Source organism: Watersipora subatra, chromosome 7, assembly GCF_963576615.1.
Source record: "Watersipora subatra chromosome 7, tzWatSuba1.1, whole genome shotgun sequence".
NCBI lineage: Eukaryota > Metazoa > Bryozoa > Gymnolaemata > Cheilostomatida > Watersiporidae > Watersipora > Watersipora subatra.
Genome location: NC_088714.1, coordinates 40,982,492 through 40,997,470, shown reverse-complemented (window position 1 = coordinate 40,997,470; position 14,979 = coordinate 40,982,492).

The following is a 14,979-nucleotide window of genomic DNA, read 5'->3' as shown; positions in this document are numbered from 1 at the left end:
TCTTTTTCAAACCAATTCCATTTTTCAGCAGTCAGCTTAATTGTAATATGAAACTTGCTTGATAGCACGCTGAAACAAGTCAAACTGTTCGAAATACTATTTCGGAATTTTCATAGAAATATTTGCCATTCAATTGTTTTTAAAGTATGCTTTGCTGAGACTATAAATTTGGTGTGTTCACTCTCTTTACCATTGAGTTTACTAACTGGTCATATGCTGAGTTAGTTTGCAACGTTTTTTGATAGCAGTGTAGTGTCAGCCATACTGTAATTGTTTGCTAACTTTTCGACCATTTAAAATCAGATTGGAAAACATTTGAATCTAAATTTTCTATTGTTGGCTTGTCATAGTTTGAAACGCCTAAAACTTTTTAGTTAGTGCATCAGTTAGCTGTTGACTGGAAGTGGCTAGAGGCCAGATAAGTAACATTGGTTACTTGGTTTGCCATTGTTTTTTTTCTAAATGAGAAGGAATAATATAGGGAGGTGGATACAGCTTGCGGCATTTTTTGACAACACATTTGCATGACTGGTTGCAATTTTTGCTAGAATATCTAGCCACAAATCCCCTAAAGTACCATTTTTTTCATGAACGATTGCCACCATTTGTCATAATCGAGTTTACTAAAAGCTTGATGATGACTTACATTGTGTTCATGTACAAAACCGAGCACACCATAGCGTTAATACGTATAAGGTTTGTTAGTTGTAAATATGTGCTTGTTGTAATACCGCTTTTATTCACCGAGTTGTTACCAATTATAGAATCTGTGAAGCCATAGGGCATTTATGGTTTCACGCCTAAAGCAGTGGGATCATTCTAAGTATCTGAAAAGCAAAGGGTGTGAAATTACAAAGGGTGTAAAATTAGTTTAGGTTCCATGATTCTGCTTAAGATTGAGAACCCTTCTCTTTCACTTATCATTAAGGTGGTCTGAACGTGTTTGATTTGGGCTTGTTTACACTGTACCTCTATATGTCGGGCATTGTCCTTTTGCCAATTATTTATCGTCTATATGCCCCATAATCGATGGCATTGTCACGGCAATGCTGATACATTGGGAAAGTTTTCCCCATTCAAACTTTCCCGATGGTCTACTGAGAATCTACAGTAGCCTATGCAATGTACACCTCTTTGACAATGTTGAACTGGTTATCGTAAATTGATTAATCTATACTTCCTTTTGTGGAAGTTGCTGCGAGACTGATACTTCAATGTTTCCGTGACAGCAATATATAATAAAAATGCTATACTACTATTTAGTTGTTGATGTAAACGTAGATAGGTTTGTGATAGTAAAACATTGTTATTACAGACAATCATCAAAGTATTTTGTGACTGAAACCAATATACGCCAATAAAGTGTGAATCGACCATTAGCTGCGTATGTGTAAGTGGACCATGAACGGGTTCTCGTTTCTGTATTTGTTATAGAATCATAGCATTGAAAGCGGGGTCGTATGGTTTAATTCTCTGAAAGCTATTTATCTTTGAGCTACAGTGTATTATAAAACTAAGGCTGAGTTCGAGGGTTCAAGGTTACATAAGAAATTATAAGACAATTCAGGGATTTAAATGAGTTTGTAACTGCATATTGCACTAGATATATTAGCTCCTATATACTTGAAAAAATAGTAAGTTTTGTGTTCATCTAATACAGCAAATTGAGATAAGAATACATTGAATGAAACTTTCTATCCCAGATAATAAACTGATTGGCTCAGGGATCGGTACTCTTTGTGCATTGAAAGCTTGCCTTTGTAAAATCTGCAAGCAATGCGTTACCACTATGATGTTGTTCAACACTTCTGATAAAATTAAATTTAAAGGAGTTAAACATATGTACATTTTATTGCGTGAGTAAACAGAACAAATATAGGTTTACTTTATTGCTCAACTACTTGTTTTTTGGATTACATAGTTTTAACAATTTAAATTTAAGAGACTTGGAAAATCTAGGCACAGGAATAGGGGTAATAATATTAAAGTGAGGTATGGAAACATCAGTATCTGACCAATCTAAATTAGTATTAATTTTTTCACATTGGTCTATATTCTATCGTGGGAGAGTTTCTGTCTTAGCTTGGTAGATGTGTTGTTTTGCTATTTGCTTTTGTTTACATATTTCAAGAGTTTTTATTTTTGCCAGAGCCTTAAATCGGAATTTAATACTTTTAACTTTTTGCATTAGTCTTTGCTGTCTCAAACTACTCCTATGCTTGCTTTACTGAAAGCGCCATGAAAACACTCAAACTATTTTGTAGTACTGGAGCAGAAGAGTCAGAAACAATGTAAAATATTTTAGCCGCTTGTTTTGTGCCTTCGCTGTTTTGTAGAATGCGAATGTACATTCAATATTGGTTCATTGAATTTACTCAGTCTACTCAATGTGAAGTGATACTAATAAATAAATTTCCATGTTCTATGATAGTATTTAGTGCATATTTCGCTGATCAACCATAAAACTTATATTATCTACATGTAATTCCCACAGCAGTGAGTTTTGATTAGGCTATTGAATGTTGCAATCAAAACATTAGAGACCTTTTTGCTATTAGCCATACAATTACGCTGGCTTTGTTAACAACTTTTTATTTAGTGTAATTTTTTATTTTTTTATTTTTTATTTAGCATGGAACCTGTTCATAAGAAGTCATGACACAGCTTGTTTAAGTTAAGTTTTGCATCAAAAATTAAAAAGGCAAGCCTAAAGCGCAATCAATTATTTGGAATTGTGTAGTGAAACTAAACCAAATAATTGTACAAACTTGCACTGTGAAATACTATGAAAACCAAAAGTTCTGTTTTCAACAAAGTGACTAAGACAAAAAAGGTAGCGGTGTATCTTAGGTTGGTACAACGCGCATACAACGCATTCGAAACGAACATACAAGGCACTTGCAACGCACAAACATTGTGGATACAACGCCGACACAAGTAATTAACAACGCATGCGCCACAACGTAACACTGTTAACACAAACATTGTATATGTTGTAATGCACATACAACTCAGACTGTTGTATGTGCGTTGTGATGATAGTGTATGCGTGTTGTATACACAATGTTTGTGCGTTGTAAGTGCCTTGTATGTCCATTGCGCATGCGTTGTATGCGCGTTGTACTGACCTAAGATGCACCGTTATCAAAAAAACTGCTAATCTTCATGATAAACATGCTGTAGCAAAACGTAATACGTAAAATAAGTTTGGTATTGGTGATTTACTAAGTCCGCAAAGTTTTTTGATGTAAGCTTTAGGATTTGTGTCTATCCGAGTTAATATTAGTACAGTCAAACATGGATAACTCGAACTTCACGGGACCGAGCGAAAGTGTTCGAGTTATCAGAGCGTTCAAGTTATCAGAGCACTGTCACAAGTCCATGTATTTATTTATTTATTAGTAGATACATGTACATATACAAACTATAATATAAATCAAAAGCATAAATGGCTTGTTTCAAATTAAATGCTTCTAATGTAAAGTTTAAAACTATTTTATCAAATAGTATAGGAGATTTTTCTATCACTTGAGACTGGTCTGTTGTTTGAGGTGATGTTATTGCCAAGGCGTTTGTTAGATTAAAATTGGCAAAACTTGATCGTTGTTGAAATGCTCAGAAAAAAGACATCTTTTTCTTTTGAGCATTTTAACCAAGATCCATTTTGCCGATTTTTCTTGAAGTTCATGCGAAGGTCACCTCGCTTTTCCATGCTTCCGAAAGGCGATCGCTAAGCGGATGTTTGGTAAAAATCAAATTTCACCAAACTTTTAGAAAAGTCGTTGACAAAAAGATTTTGCCGATGGTGGTAATAACGACACCTATGAATTACGAAAAGTTGAGGTTTACCTCTATGACTTGTAATAAAGTTATTTTCTAAAGCGATAACCACCATCTCGGTAGCCGTTGGGCAAAAAACTGTTCGAGTTAACAGAGTCGAGGTCGAGTTACCTAAAGCAATTTATCATTACGTGGGAACGGACCAAAGAAACCGTTCGAGTTAACCATGTGTTCGAGCTATCTGAGGGCGAGTTATCCATGTTTGACTGTATTTTGTTATTGTTGATGAAGTCAAGTCATGCAGTGCGCTAGATTGCGTCAAAGTTGTTAGGATGAGTCAGCAGATATGACTTTGAGAGACTTTGAAATACTGTAAGTAGTTTGGCTCCGTGTTAACCTTTTGGCTGGGGAAACAACAAAAATGTCGTTTATCGGCTCTGCGTAAAAATGAGTTTTCTGTCGCCTTAGGTAGACTTTTATAAAGCTGTCGGCTAGTAACAATACACAAAGGATATAATCGCTAGTAAATCTTAAATATTATCGACAATATGTTAGTCGACGAGTTACAATATGAAAAGACCATATGAGAAGCGTTGCCTTGTGCTGAAAGCTAAAGAAATCTCGACTCCTTTGAAAAAATGGAAGTTGGAAAAACCAGTCAACATATGGAAAAATAAAAAATTATTTGAGCCCGCAATCGTTAGTGATCTTTTGTCTGATCAGTATGATAATAATTCACATGATAATAGTGATGTAAACTTTGAAGATTTTGAATATACTGAGAAGAGTGATGGTTATGGTAGCTCGGACAAAAATGATGCTACTGGCATCAGTTGTTAGACTCTGCTGAAAGGAATGCTTTCAAGCATTCCATACATAGACAACTGTCAGTACATAGTCATATTTTTTTGTAGTAGTAAATATGTAAATGGATGTTTATGTACAAAAGATTTTGTTAATTGAATTAAATTTCAGTTTGAGCTATGTATGTTAATAGAATACCGATTTTATTGAATTTTTAAAAATTACACGATTTTTTGTTGTTTTTGCAGGTCTTTTACCCAGCCAAAGAGTTAAAGACATGATGAAATGTCTACGTTTCTAGGTATGATGTTAAAGGTTGAGAAGGTGGCCGATCTCCCAAATAAAAGGAGTCGGCCCTTTTTACTAAAAGTTTGATCCTTGCTGTGACTAAAGTTTTGAAACATTTAGGTTGCAGCTTCCTTAAAAACTCTTTTTCACAAGAATATTACTTATTACTAGAAAGCTTTAGAGAAAGATGCGGTGTTTGCCTTCAAAAAACTGTCTTCTCCAAAGTTTCCTAGAGATGAGTAACTTTTGCTAATAAAAGATTTCTACTGTAGCCGTGTTCTACATGTTTAGAGATATCAAACACAGCAAGGAACTAATATTTAGTGAGCAGTGCTGATTTTTAGCAAAAACTCTTTGTTCACAAGAATTTCTCATTGCTAGAGAGTTTCAAAGAAAAGTACGATGTTTGTCCCCAGAAAATCTGTCTTCCTGTACAGCTTCCTAGTGATGAGTAACTTTTGTTAATAAAGAAATTTTACTGTAGCCGTGTCCTATATGTTTAGAGATATCAAATGCGGTGAAGATTGAACATTTAGTAAACAGTTCAGGTGTTTTTATTATTTTCAATGCAATGCTGATGAAAACTAGAAGTAAAAAATACTAATAGCCTACATCTGAGTGCGAGTAAAGTAATAACAGTTTCACATGTAGTTGTAATGACAGAGAGTACAGACTAACAACTTTGCCACTTATTCGCTGACATGAAAGCCTTTGTCGAAACATACCACTTTGGTTCTGAATATGGTGAAGCTATAAGTAATAGCTGGCGAGTGCTAAACAGTTTAAGAATGCAAAGAACTGTTGTCTCTGAACTAAAATTATGTAAGAACTAAACAAGTAGCATGACAACACATTCAACTTGATGCACAATTTTTAAGGAATGTAGGTTTTGATAAAAGAGATTTTGTTTATTGTTGCTTGCTTCTGCTGGTGTTTGTTACTGTACTAGAAAAATAGGAAAAATTGTTCATAAAACAAGTAGGATTGTGTCTTGCTTTTTTCTAGAAAAAATCTTCGAGCCCAGGAACTAATGCTTGCATAGTAACTTATATAACATTAAAAATTTTTTATGAAGTATGTAAATCTGGTTCCTTTTTGAATACAATAAATATATAAGGAACTGAGAGTTACAAATATTAAATAGCTCATTGTTCTTCAAATAGAATCATTGGCTGACTTTTTGACTTGGGATGTTTAAAATGACAAACTATAATAATAAAATAGCAGTAAAGTTAGAGCCATGCAAGTTACTAGATGATAATTGTTTAATAAAAGGTAATTGATAACTTGAAAAAATAAACTATGCAGGTCACATGATTGACACAGACCATAGTTCTCTTCTGTATGGAGGGATTGACTAACAGCCAAAACAATTAGGTTAATCAAAATATAGTTGCTGTCTGTTTAAAACCACTTCTTTCTTGATGTGATCCTCTCTTGTTTTTGACGTTTGAGGAAGATCATGTGACTAACTATTTACTAAAACAAACCACAAACATCTTCAAACAATTTTTGAAAAAGTAATTTTACAAAAAGAGAGGATTGTGAAAGGGCAACTAGCTAAGTTCAAACTAACATTTAGGCTGGTGACGTCATGAGGCGCCATGACTGTTTTTAAATATTCATACCGGATGTAAGTGAAATCAGAGGTATGTACAAATATGCTTTGGCACTTTTGAGAAAAAAAACAAAATTGAAATATGTCACCAAAATTTATATAATGACTGCTTAAAAATTCAAATCAAACTCAGCAAATGTTTTTTTAAATAAAGCAGTGTCAACAAATTGAAATATGTGATGCCTAAATATATATATAAACACCTATATGTATATGAACAAAATAGCGATGCAAAATGGAGTTTATTCTAAGCCACAGCAGATGCACATACATGCTCACATGCACACACGCATGCTCACACCATAGGTTAGTAACCTCTTTCAATTTTTACTTCTTAGCCATAAGCACAATGCTGAAATTGAGACGAAATTGAATGGCAAACATCACTTTTTTAACCTAAACATATAAGCATTGAGTACCAGGTTATGGCTAAGCTGCTAACTTAACAGGTTAGTCTCTCTGCAACAAAAAAGCTTTCAAGCAGTTAGATATGGCCACAAAATTTGCCACAACTTTTTTTCCGGGATCAAAAAAGCTGGTACCAGTGCATTTGTAACCATATCCTTCATAGTTTACTAAGTTTTTTAATTCACTGAGCTCAAAAAGATTCTAAATTATCCTTCAAAAATAAGCATAATTGTTTTAGTATGCTGTAACAATCTCTGACAGTATTAAACAAGGTACGCCCTCATATCTAAGAATGAGCCTACCTCAGATTTGTTCGATGGTCTATTGGTTTTTGTATATCTAGCACGTGGTCTGATAGTGAAGTAAATAGTACTAAATACCCCCTTGAGAGTATGTGGCTCAAAAATTTGACTGGCTTTTTGGGACATGGTAATTTTAGAGTGTTACTTTAGCCCTGCAGCTCTAAAGTTCTGTAAGACATCTCTGAGCTCAGTATCATGCTCAACTTGTTTTACCACATGTGCTAGAACACCACCAATGTACACCTCTACTCTAGGAGTATTACCAACTAGGTAAAGTTTCATTTTTATAGAAGAACTCAGACACTGATGTTAAACCAAATGCTAGTTTCAAGTATCTATACCTACCCAACAATTTAAGAAAATATTGCAAGTTTAAAAGAATTGTTGTTGATACATACATGCACTTGGTGCAAACCCAACTGTTCGTCCAAATAATAGAATACCTTTGATCTTGATAGTTTAGCATATATATCACTGAGGGTAGGTAGAGTACATCATTCTCTAACAGCTGCTGCATTCAACCATTAAAAATACTGAAAGATCCATCAGGTTGCCAAACTGGAAAGATTAGAATTAATCACTGATTAGATTCATTATAGTCTGTTACGATACTTAAAATGGCTGAAAGATCAAGTTCACTCAGAAAAATAGTAAAATGGTACAGCATCTGATTTAAGAGTAGTGGGATGCATGGCTGTCAATTATATTTTTACAACAAACTCTCTCTAAAATGATCGAGTTAGAGCACTTATTGCAGGCCTTTACAAACGCTGAACAAGATTGGGATTTAAAAATGGCAACAAAGTATTTATTTAGAGTTGGGTATAAGTCTACCTGTTTTCCAGGTGGTCTCAAGTTTAGACATCAATAAAAGTAATAGTAAAAATCATTGACTCCTTTTTTTTCTTGTGTACAATCTCTTTGGCTGTCGTTTTGAAAGTTGCTGTTTCCATCGACCTGATACATTCTTTGGCCAGTTTATCAGGAGACTGATTTCTGTCAAAACTTGTTTGATAACTAAAAATATTCCTTCTTGTCAAAGAGTTAGCTGTAGACAATGTCACTACATTAGGCTTTGTTTTGCCCTGTTCTGCATCAAAATCATTTGCACAAAGACTTCTTTAATTCTTGGCCCGATGACTAGCAAAGTTTCTATCCGCAGGTAGTCAGGTTATTAACCAAACCCTATAAAGTTTCTATGTCTGGGAAATCTATTGAACTAATCTTTCCTTTGTGCTGATGCATTGTTAAAATCTAAGAGTTGAGAGCTTTCTATTATGAAGCTCAATGACAGGTGCTTGTTATCTACAAGTGTCTTTAAACCTCTAACACCAGTACTACTCATAATTGAACTAGGTTCATCTATCTCCAGCTGAATTCTGACCGACCGAATGACTGTTGTGGGCAATAACAGAATCTTGTACTGTTAGTTACTAGGACTCAAAGACCAGATGAGTGCAAGCTTTTCTGGAAGGAGGTTCTTGTAAGTTGTGGTTGATTACCAACTTGAATATTGTAGCAGATAATATAGCTAGCGGTTGGCACCCATTTGCAAAAAATATGTTTTTATACATTTTCTTAAACACCAATACTATTGGATTAGCTGCAATGATGCGCGACATTAGTTTGCTTAGTTATTCAGGTATTTTTTCAAAACTTACAAAAGAGTATTGTTAGTATATAGTCAGCATATAGTAATTTAGTCTCATAAAAACTACCATAGAGTAATTTACTTTAACTTTGCAAATCAGTCTCTATTTTAGAAGCTCGAGGAACTCGATGTTTTATTAGTTTTTCACTGACCACTACTGAGCTGAAAGTTCCACTTCCAAGTTTTGGTTTCAGTTTCGGTTTTAGTTTTAGCTTTAACTTTGTGTTTGGTTTTAGTTTCGGTTTCTGCTTGAGTTTCGAGTTGATCAACTGGAACTGTAGATCAGCAATACTTCATGCCTTTTTTAAATGCAAATTATATAAATTATTTATTTTGCGGTTTATCAATTGGTTGAGCTGCTCTTTTTGTGAAGTAGCGAAAAAGTTAATATGAAGAACTTTGCTGACTATTATGCACAATTTAAAACCAGAATTTGTCAAAAGTTTTAAAAACTGATTCTTGTGGCAATGTAAGACAGTTATATTTACTAGTAGGGCTAAAGACTAATGCACGTTAGCTTCCATTCATGGGACAAACGAATAATATGTTATACAGCTTGTATGTGAGCATAAGGTCAAATGATATATGACAAAAATTAAAATCTATATTTTTGGTAGATTCTTTTTCAACTCTTAAGACAGGTTTACTCTATATCACAGTACTTTGCCATCGATGGTGCAATACACCGGCGATCGTTTGTGATAATACTATTTAAACTAACACAAACGTATCGACGTTTACATTAGTGAATTGCCCATGACATAGTTTCCTCACTACACAATGGGGTCGCTGAGACAAAGAGTACTAGTTCTGTAGCGACTACTATAAAAGCAATAATAGCTTAAGCACCCGTGACAACTGATTATCCTTGTGGAAGTGGTGCAGATTAAAGAAAGTGTTAGGCACTTACAAGACGCACTCTTTCTAACTGACTCTATGATGCCATATTCTAAGTAGTGGTGAGTATGAGTAATGAGTAATGTGTAACTGTGGCAATCAGATCATAGCCAGTTAAGTGGCATATTTTGGTTTACACAAAAACACTGCAATTATTACATGTTTGACATGAGCATCAGCTCTTTAAGTTTTTACAATTAAAGAAAGTTACTGAGAAAAAAAGTAAAAACAATAGGAGAGAAAAAAATCAAGCGATTTATAACAAAAATGTGACTTTTAGTAGTTGGATTTTTAGGTGGATATTAATTTACGGAGGTTCAAAATTTTAGTCAAGTCAAAATTTTTAAGCAAAACAAAAAAAGAATTCAAGAAGCGCCCCGTAAAAGCAAGCGATACGTTATTACAATGGTTTGGTCCACTATTTGCACTCCTTGTACTTACACCTTTTGTAAGTACTAGTTAAAAATGGCTCAAAACAACAAGTACGCTGACTCAAATGAATAATGGTTACATTGCTGCCACTGTTAGCTCTTGAGTTATTTTGTAATGCGCATCTGTTTTTCACCAACAACACTTACTTATATAAAGTTGTGGCTTTTAAACATATTTTGTTTATTGACTACATTTCTGAAGAAATTCAATGCATCCGAGTTATGAAGTTGATAATATAAACTTTTTATGCAGATATACGACCTTATGAAGTTGACCTTGGACTGAGTTTTTCTTTGTTGAACCAGGCATAAACCTAGCATTGAAGTAAACTGATAGCATCTCTTTCATTCTCACCTCTTTTCGTCAGTTTCCAGATGTCCTCACCTCAACCCTTTGGGTCATTTTCAAGTTTTCATTGCCACCAACTGATTTTGGAATTGATAAATTATCCTACATGGGGCACTTATAAAACTAACTATGGTTTATCAAAAAATGAATGACCATCAAGTTTGAAGCATAAAAAACTTCAAAGCACCGAAAGTTTATAGATGGCATATAATAATTAATTATAATTGTGGATAGTTTATGCCTATGTTTTTTTACTCTTCTTTTGCTTATTAAATAATTGCTTTGTTTTCTTTTAATGACATCGCTTTTGAAAAGCGTAGAAAGCTTATGCTAGGTTGGCAGAGTGTCACTTGCTCTAATGTGTAATAATAAAAAGGCTGTACAGTTTTTTAAGGTGTCTTTTACTGAAATATAAGTAAAGATTCTTTTCTAAAAAATTTAAAACTAAAAATATGTCCTGAGTACTTTTGCAATAATTGTCTTATGGCCAGGACTTAATCGTTTTTGGTACGTCTTTGGCGCAAGAATTGCTTAAATATTATTTTATTTAATATGTCTAAAGTCAAAGTCAGTCAGCCTCAATACAATATTAACATAATCTAATTTGTGTTGTTTTTTGGTGATTCCGCGTTGAAGTACAGCAGAGTAACTTATGAAACGCACAACTACTACTACTAAAAATAAAAAAGACAATATTTTGGTTGACCTTAGAAGGTCGTAGATTATTGAATTATAGAATTATAGATTATAGAAGATTATTGAATTGAAAAGTGATCGTGACCTGAAAGCGAGTCTACTTTAACAAGTTCTGTTTTGAGGTGTTCATTGCTAGCTTTGGAGGAATTGATAAAGTGTTACCCAGAATCATTAAAATGGCAGGGTTCGAATTCGTTGGCATAGGACAACTCTCAATCCATTCAAAGCACGAAAACATAATATAAGAGGGTGAATTTTGACAATGACCTACAAAGCTTAAAAAATTCTAAACTTAATCACTTTATTCAAAAGGTAAAACCAACTGATCCTACTTGAGTTGCTTCAAGATTTGGCATAGCATTGTCCTTGGTGATTTGGCACCTAGCATATGACCTGATTTTAATGAGAACTCTGCAATCATGCTTGTTGAGCTTAAAGTTCATAAGCAACACTGAAGCTAATAGTAGCATCTCAAGAGTTTATACTTTTGCACATGTTTTGTGCGTGTTTTCCTCTTGCCATGGATAATTATGTTATTTGCTACTCTGGGTATTTTTGTCAGATTTTCTCGCTACTTTTAGAACTATATTTTACTTCATCCTGCATCAACCTAGACTTTTATTCATTCAACTTTCCTTATATACAGGTAAACAAACAATTGTTTCTGTATAAACTACACAGTACACACAAATGCATGGAAAATTACAAAACTTAATTTGCTGGTTGCACTGAACAGTTAATTATCATTGATGGTACTTAAGAAAATAAAGAGCACATGATATTCAAATGGTCAATAGGGACTTACAAAGTAAAAAACAACCAATTGAATCGATTTAAATATAAAAATATAGCTCACATAAATTACTCCAAATTTTTTATTTCCTAAATGAACTTTTACATCTATATTCATTAGTAGTCATTTGATTGGTTGATAATGGTTTGTATCTTTTTACATGACTACTGTTCTTTTTACTGTTTCAAGCATTAAACTTCTCTATAAAACATTTATATCTGTTGCTTTTGTATTAATTGAACCATTACCCCGACGGTCTAATGTGCCGTGAGAGATTGTGAGCTGTAATAGTTACATGGATTTAGATTGTTTGGTTGTATATATCTACATGTATATCTTATACATATATAAGATATATATAAGTTTGTCGTCTGTCGTTGTTCGGTCTGTCCAGCTATAGCAATTAGCATCTAGCAACGAAGAATTGGTATCGCGGAAGATTTGATCTTGAGACCTCCCTTTCACCAAGCGATAAACTAACCAATTGATCTACGTGAGATAAAATGGCTTCATAGAGCTATTTGGGTTAGTATCTTGGTTGAAATACGCATAACCACTCTGCGTAACGTTGCAGCGCAACACCCCTAAAGCTAGCTCTCACGGCTCTTGTTAGTAAATTTAACAATACAGATACTAGCTTACTCAAATTTGCCATTGAAATGTGCCAGGCTAATGGCAAGTGGCAGGCAACTACATTATCTGCCACTAATTATAAGCTGTTTTTAACGCCCATATAATGCAGGGCATTCGGCTAGTATACATATATAAATAAATATATAAATATATATATATATATATATATTTATATATATATATATATGTATATATATATATACAGTCAAACATGGATAACTCGCCCACGGATAGCTCGAACACATGGTTAATTCGAACGGTTTCTTTGGTCCGTTCCCACGTAATGATAAATTGCTATAGATAACTCTAACTCAACACTGTTAACTCGAACTGTGTTTTGCCCAACGGCTACCGAAACGGTTGTTATCGCTTTAGAAAATCACTTTATTCCAAGCCATAGAGGTAAACCTCAACTTTTCGTAATTCATAAGCGTCGTTATTACCACCATTGGCAAAATATTTTTGTCAGCGACTTTTCTAAAGGTTTGGTGAAATTTGATTTATACCAAACATCCGCTTAGCGATCGCCCTTCGAAAGCAAGGAAAGTGGTATTCGTTAAGAGCAACACTCTGAGGCAGTTCAATTAGAAGTTTTACGAGGTTTTACGGTACATTGTATATCACTCTATCACTCACGCTTTTTGAATGGATACTTATTGAACGTACATGTATTCTGTGTTTAAGTCAAACGATGAATAGTTTTCCAACGTTGATTCCGTGGTGAATCAACGTCGGAATGTTGAATGTTTAAAACGTCTTAACAATTGTTGTAATCAAACGTATACGTTGTCTTAGCTAAAAAAACTATTCATTGTTTGACCTAAACACAGAATACGTGTGTACATTCAATAAGTATCTATTCAAAAAGCGTGAGTGATATACAATGTACCGTAAAACCTCATAAAACTTCTAATTGAACTGCCTCGGAGTGTTACTCTTAACGAATCCTAGGTAAAGTGAGGTAATCTTTGCATAAACTTCAAGAAAACTCGGCAAAAGTGATCGTGGGTAAAACGCTCAAAAGAAAAAGATGTCTTTTCTTTTGAGCATTTCAACAACGATCAAGTTTTGCCAATGTCAATCTAAAAAACGTCCTGGCAATAACATCACCTCAAACAACAAACCAATCTCAAGTGATAGAAAAATCTCTATACTTTTTGACAAAAATGTTTTAAACTTTACATTAGAAGCATTTAATTTGAAACAAGCCATTTGTGCTTTTGATTTATATTATAGTTTGTATATGTACATGTATCTACTAATAAATAAGTAAATACATGGACTTGTGACAGTGCTCTGATAACTTGAACGCTCTGATAATTCGAACACTTTCGCTCGGTCCCGTGAAGTTCGAGTTATCCATGTTTGACTGTATATATATACAATGAAACACAGATAACTCAAACTTCAAGGGACTGAGCAAAAGTGTTCGAGTTATTAGAGCGTTCAAGTTATCAGGACAGTCATAAGTGCAGATATTTATCAGTAGATATATGTACATATACAAACTATATATCAATCAAAAGCATAGATTGCTTGTTGCAAGTTAAAGGGTCTCTCGAGTGAAGTTTGAAATAATTTTAATCAGAAAATATAGATATTTTTTTATCACTTGAGATTTGTTTGTTGCTTTAGGTAATGTGACTGCCAGGACGTTCTCAGTTTAAAATTGGCAAAACTTGATCGCAGTTAAAATGCTCAGAAAAAATACATACGTATTTTTCTACCGAGCGTTTTAACCAAGATCAATTTTTCAGAAAGTCAGTTATTACAAAACTGCTTTACTATTAAAAACCCATTATCAATTTTGCCGATATTACTTTAAAGTTATCAAAATTTTACCTCGCTTTTCTTGCATCTGGAGGGCTTATTGCTAAGCGGATGTTTGGTAAAATTTGATTTTTGCAAACCTTTAGAAAAGTCGTTAATGAAAATATTTGCCGATGTTGGTAATAACGAGGCCTAAGAACTACTAATAGTCGATGTTTATCTCTATGGCTTGGAATAAAGTGATATTCTAAAGCGATAGTAACAACCGTCTCGGTAGCCGTTTGGCAAAAAACTGTTCGAGTTAACAGAGTTTCGGTCGAGTTATCTAAAGCCATTTATCATTGCGTCGGAACGGACCAAGCAAATCCATTCGAGTTAACCATGTGTTCGATATATCCGAGGGCGATTTATCCGAGTTTCACTGTATATATATATATATATATATAAATCTGTATATATATATATATATATATAATAATATATATATATATATATATATATATATATATATATATATATATATACAGTGAAACATGGATAACTCGCCCTCGGATATAGC